The following is a 6,000-nucleotide window of genomic DNA, read 5'->3' as shown; positions in this document are numbered from 1 at the left end:
AGGAGGCTGGCGAGGCGACTGGTCTGATCCAACAGCTGAGGTCCTCCGTATCTGTCAAGACTCGGGAGATTTCCGCTTTAGAGGCTCGGGTTCGAACTTTGTCCGAGGAAGTCGAGTCTCTACAGTCTTCTTCAGATGCTCTCACTAAGGAGAGGGATGATCTGAAGAAAGAAGAGGGGCGTCTCCACCGGCGTTTGGGTGACTCTGGGAGCTTTTATTCCCAAGTCATGACTCAATACCGGTTGGCGATCGGGGCAAAGCTGCGGGAGCAGAATCCTGGCGTCGATCTTTCTGGAGTCAATCAGTTGGATCCTGCTTCTTTGGCGAAGGAGGTGAAGGCGAAGCTTGATAAGCAGAAACAAGATGCTCTGAAGAAAGCTTAATTTTTATTTTCTTCTTTTTGTATTTTTTGCTTTTTTGTATTTTTTGCTTTTGTCTATTTTTTGCTTTTGCCTTCTTTTTGTATTGGATCGTAGGCGGATCCTTTGTAATTTTGCTCTGTGAATATAATGATCTTTTGACCATTGCTTTTCTTTAGTTGTAGAGTTAATCTAAACTCGTTTGTTATTTTGAGAAGTTAATCTAAACTTCTGCTGGTGTGATTTATTTGTAGGTCCGAACAGATCCTTTTATTTATTTGACTCAGACGAGTCTAAATTATTTTTTAACTAAGATTCAAACGATTCTTGTTAAATTGTATATATTAGGTCTCGAGCGAGCCTATAAGATTTGCTTCTTATCGCCAAATCGCCTTTTTATTTCAAAAATGGAAATAAGTACATGCCATGAATTAATCTATTGATAATACTTTCTCAGGTGCTCTACATTCCAATATCTGGGTACCATGGATACAGTTATTGTCTTTAGTTTATATGCGCCCTTGCCAGTAGCTTCTTCTACAATGTAGGGGCCTTCCCAATTAGCCTGCATTTTCTTCACTCCTGCGTTTCCTCTGCCAACTTCCGCGTTTCGTAAGACCAGATCGCCTTTTTGAAATTCTCTTGAATTCATTCTCTTGTTATGGTATCTCGCAGCTTGCTTCTTGTATGTGGCGGCTCGGACTACCGCTTCATCCCTCCTTTCCTCTAGTAGGTCTAGACATAACCTTGTTCTAGCCTCGTTAGTTTCTTCTTCTAGATAGTTTACTCTGATACTGGGTATGCCAATTTCTACCGGAATTACAGCTTCAGTACCGTAGGCGAGCCTGAAGGGTGTTGGCCGGTTCCTTTTCTAGGAGTTGTTCTGTATGCCCACAGAACGTTGTATAACTCTTCTGTCCAGTTCTCCTTATACTGAGAAAGCCTCTTTTTTATTCCTTGTGCTATGGTTCGGTTGGTGACTTCTGTCATTCCGTTTGTTTGAGGGTGCGCCACCGAAGTAAATTTCAAATTGATCATCAGTCCTTTGCAAAATGCCTTGAACCGCTTGCAGTTGAACTGTTTGCCGTTGTCTGCTATTACAGTGTGGGGTATGCCAAATCGGCATACTACTTCGTTCTTGAAGAATTCCTCTACTTTGGCTGCAGTGATGGTTGCGACTGGCGCTACCTTTACCCATTTTGTGAAGTGCTCTATTGCGACAATTAGGAACTTCAATTGATGTTTTCCCGTTTCAAACGGTCCAACTATGTCAATCCCCCATGTGGCGAACGGCCAGGGGCTCTCCATTGATCCTTGAGGTACTGCTGGTACACGACTGATGTTGTCGTGTCTTTGGCATTTATCACATTTCTTGACTAATGTTTTCGCGTCTTCTTTGATGGTCGGCCAGTAGTATCCTTGGAGTATTGTTTTTCTTGCTATGGTGACTGCTCCTTCGTGTGCTCCGCATATTCCTATGTGGATTTCTTTTAAGATGGATTCTCCTATCTGGGGCGAGACGCACCTAGACCATGGATGAGTTAAGGAGGTTCGGTAAAGAACTCCGTTGTGAAATGAGTAGTTGGCGGATTTCCTGATGGTGCGGATGGCTTCGACTTTGTCTGTTGGTAACTCGCCGTGGTCTAGATATTTGATCAATGGGGTCATCCAGGAGTCGGCCTCTTCGATTGCCATGACTTCTGTTTTTATGGTGCTTGGTGATTCGAGAATTTCCTTTAACTGCATTTTAGTGAATAGATCTCCGAGTTCCGATGCTGATTTGGCGAGCTTCGGTGTTTTCCTCTCTCGGGATTTGAATGATTTCCCATTGTCCTCCTTGTGCTTCCAGCTGTTGGAGCTGTGTTCTGACTTGTCCCAGATATTCGATCATCCCTGTTTCTTTGGCTTGATACTCTCCCTTGACTTGATTTACCACCAGCTGGGAGTCGCTATAGATCTTTAGGATTTCCGTTCTTATTTCTAATGCGAGGCCGAGGCCTGCGATTAGGGCTTCGTACTCAGCTACATTGTTGCTGGCGGTGAATTGGATGTTTACTCCATATTCGATTCTGATTTTTTCGGGTCCTTTGAGGATAGCTCCTGCTCCAGCTCCTTTTTCATTCGATGCTCCATCTACGTGAAGTTTCCATACCAAGGCTGGTTTGGGCTGGCCAGTCTCGGTTGGAGTTATTTCTGCTACAAAGTCTGCCAAAGCTTGTGCTTTTAGAGTCGGGTGAGGTTCGTATCTTATGTCGTGTTCGCTGAGTTGGATGGACCAGTGGACTAATCTTCCGGACGTTTCTGGTCGTTGGATTGCCTTTCGCAATGGTTGATTTGTTCTTACTACAACGTTGTGACTTTGGAAGTAGTATCTCAGCTTTTTGGTTGTGGTTAATACGGCCAGTGCCATTTTTTCGATCTCGGGGTATCGCGTCTCTGCGCCTTTCAGGACTCGACTAATGTAGTAGATTGGCTTCATCTCGTTGTCTTCTTCCCTCACCAGTACTGTTCCGATAGTCTCGTATATGGTGCTGATGTATAGGTATAGCGTCTCCCCTTTCAGCGGTCTGCTGAGCAATGGAGGGGTGACGAGGAACTTCTTTATTTCTTCAAAAGCGTTCTCACAGTCTTCATTCCATTCAAATTTTTGTGTTCCTTTGAGGGCTTTGAAGAAAGGCAAGCATCTTTTTGCTGAGCAAGACATGAATCTACCGAGTGCTGTGATTCGCCCGTTGAGTTTTTGAACTTCGTTTATGTTTCTTGGTGCCTTCATGTCCATAATTGCTTTGATCTTCTCGGGGTTCGCCTCTATTCCTCTTTGAGATATCATAAATCCCAGAAATTTCCCGCCTTGTACACCGAACGTGCATTTGTATGGGTTCAACTTCATTCCGAACTTATTCAGTATGTTGAATGTTTCTTCAAGATCTTTGGCATGGGTTTCCTCATTCTCGCTTTTGATGATTAGGTCGTCTACATACACCTGGACTCGTTTTCCTATCTCGTCTTTGAACATGAAATTCATAAGCCTTTGGTACGTCGCTCCTGCGTTTTTCAAACCGAAAGGCATCGCCGTGTAGCAGTAAGTTCCTCCCTCTGTGATGAATGAAGTTTTTTCCTGGTCTTGCTCCTTCATCTGGATTTGGTGGTAGCCTTGGGCTGCGTCGGCCAGGCTATACATCGCGTGTCCAGCAGTAGAGTCCACGAGTTGATCGATGTCTGGGAGAGGGTAGCTATCTTTAGGACACGCTTTGTTTAGATCGGTGTAATCTACACACATTCTATTTTTTCCGTTGGCTTTCTTTACGATAACTACGTTAGCTACCCATTCGGGGTAGTGGACTTCTCGTATGAATCCCGCTTTCTCCAATTTTTCTACTTCTTCAGCGATTATTCTCTGTTTTTCTTCCGAGAACTTCCTTTTCTTTTGCTTCACAGGGTTCGCCGTTTCCGCTACATTTAGATCATGAGTAATGACTTGGGGATCTATCCCGACTATTTCTGACGCGTTAGCAGCGAAGGTTTTGACGTTCTTTTTCAGCATGGCCGTGATTTCGTTTTCGATCTTTGGGTTCATGGTTGCGCCGAGATTTACTCTTTTCTCCTTGTCGAGTTGGAGTTTCTTTGTTTCGCCTTCGGGTGCTGTTTCTTTTTCTTCGATGTCGTGATTAAGGATTTCTTCTATCGCCATTGTTTCGCCTGATTCCTTTATTGCTCGTTCGTAGCACTTTTTTTGCCTCGGCTCGGTTTCCTTGTATCGTGATAATTCCTTGTTTCGTTGGTATCTTCATGGTCAGTGCCTTTATGCTCGTCACAGCGGCTGAGTCGTGGAGGAAGGGTCTTCCCAGTATCGCGTTGTACGGCAAGTCGATTTCTACAACACTAAACCGTGTAGGTAATTCCTCGCTTTTCCTCGTTCTTCCTAGCTTGACATCGAGTGTAATTGTTCCATCTGGCTTAATTGGCGAGCCCCCAAATCCCACCACAGGTGTGGCATTTCTTTTCAGTTCTGCTGGTTCTCTTCCTAGGCTTTCGTAAGCCTTTCTTGTTATTAGGTTTATTGCGCTTCCTTCATCGATCAGAATTCTCTCAACGTTCCAGTGTTCGATGATCATGGCTACCACTAAAGCTTCGTTATGTTCTTCAGCTATTCTCCCGAAATCTTCCCCGTCAAAAGTTACTGGAGGGGGAGTTGAGAGTTCTGTTGCTTTCCGTTTTCTCCGTGACGTTTGATTCTTCAGGTTTACTCTTTCAGAAGTCATCTTCTTCAATGAGATTTGTTTTTGAGTTCAGAAAAAGCTCCTTCTTTTGAAGTTTAGTTAAGCTTTTCCCACAGACGGCGCCAATTGATGGAGTCTGCCTTTTGAACCGGTGAGTAAGACCTGCAAAACAGGGTAGAAGCTAACCGGACGGTGGTTGTCCGATTAACTCTCCGATGCTAAAGTCAGTTTAGAGCTTTGAGCAGCGTTTTGTGTATATGAATGTAATTGTGATTCTAGGCATACCTCGTGCTCCTTTTATAGTAGTCGAATATACCTAGCAGAGTCGTATTAGGCAGGTGAATCCTACTTTGCAGGGATTCGGCGATATCGTAGGTATTCTCCTGATTTGTCGTGATCTACCTTAATCTGATAAGAGTTCTATTTAGGAACGTCTTCCTAAATAGTCTTATGTTTTTAAAGTAGAGCTTATCCTTCCATATATAGTGTTTGTGTCCGAATAGGACAATACTTCCATTCTTGGTCGATTACCCGAATCCCGGACCTAACGCGCTTTGGGCGGATCATGTGGGATTCGGTCTTCATTGGCATATCACCGAATCTTAAGGGATTCGGCGTATCTTCCATATCTTCGGATCTTCAGGGAGAGTCCGATATCATCTGAGAGTGGATCTCCTGTGACTCGGCTCCATTATATTTACTGTAGGATTCGGTATCCATCAATAAGGATGGAAAGATGGCAATTTTCCGACCAAAGATTAAAACTCACCATTTTCAATCTTAAAAGATAAAGATCCGAATGTGAAAATTAGAGTAAAGAAATTCTTTTTATCTTTTAAGTTGATCTTATAGATGAGAATATAATTCTTTTTGACCTTATAAATGAGAATATGAATTCAATTAAATCAATAAGATATGAAACTAAAATATATGTATAAGATAAGAATATATATGTTGTGTATAGAAATTCTTTCATATGTATTTGATTTTGTTTCCTTAAACAATGGAGGAGAAATTGCTGCTTATGCTGCAAATTTCCAGTTTGGTCTCCATTTATTATCAACGGCAAAATCATTTATCTATAATAATATTTATCAGTTATTTAACTTTTACGTATTTAATAATGTGAAAAATAAATAGTATAAAATTTAAAATTATTTGAAATTTAAAACAGCTACGCGCATATTAGAACGACCATCAATTAAAGAGCAAATTATTTTAAGCTCCCCCAAATATACTATAATAAAAAATATAAATACTACATAATAGTCTCTCATTTTCATTTACGTTAACTATTTGACTCCCGCATTAATTTGGGCACTTACTTTCAAACGATTTGCGACTCTAGTTGCAATTTCGTTAACCATTTGGTCCCTCACGTTTAATTTTATTGACGATTTGCTATCTCACTTTTAAAATAA

Source organism: Mercurialis annua, linkage group LG1-X, assembly GCF_937616625.2.
Source record: "Mercurialis annua linkage group LG1-X, ddMerAnnu1.2, whole genome shotgun sequence".
Classification (NCBI taxonomy): Eukaryota; Viridiplantae; Streptophyta; class Magnoliopsida; order Malpighiales; family Euphorbiaceae; genus Mercurialis; species Mercurialis annua.
Note: the sequence above shows the minus strand (reverse complement) of the source record.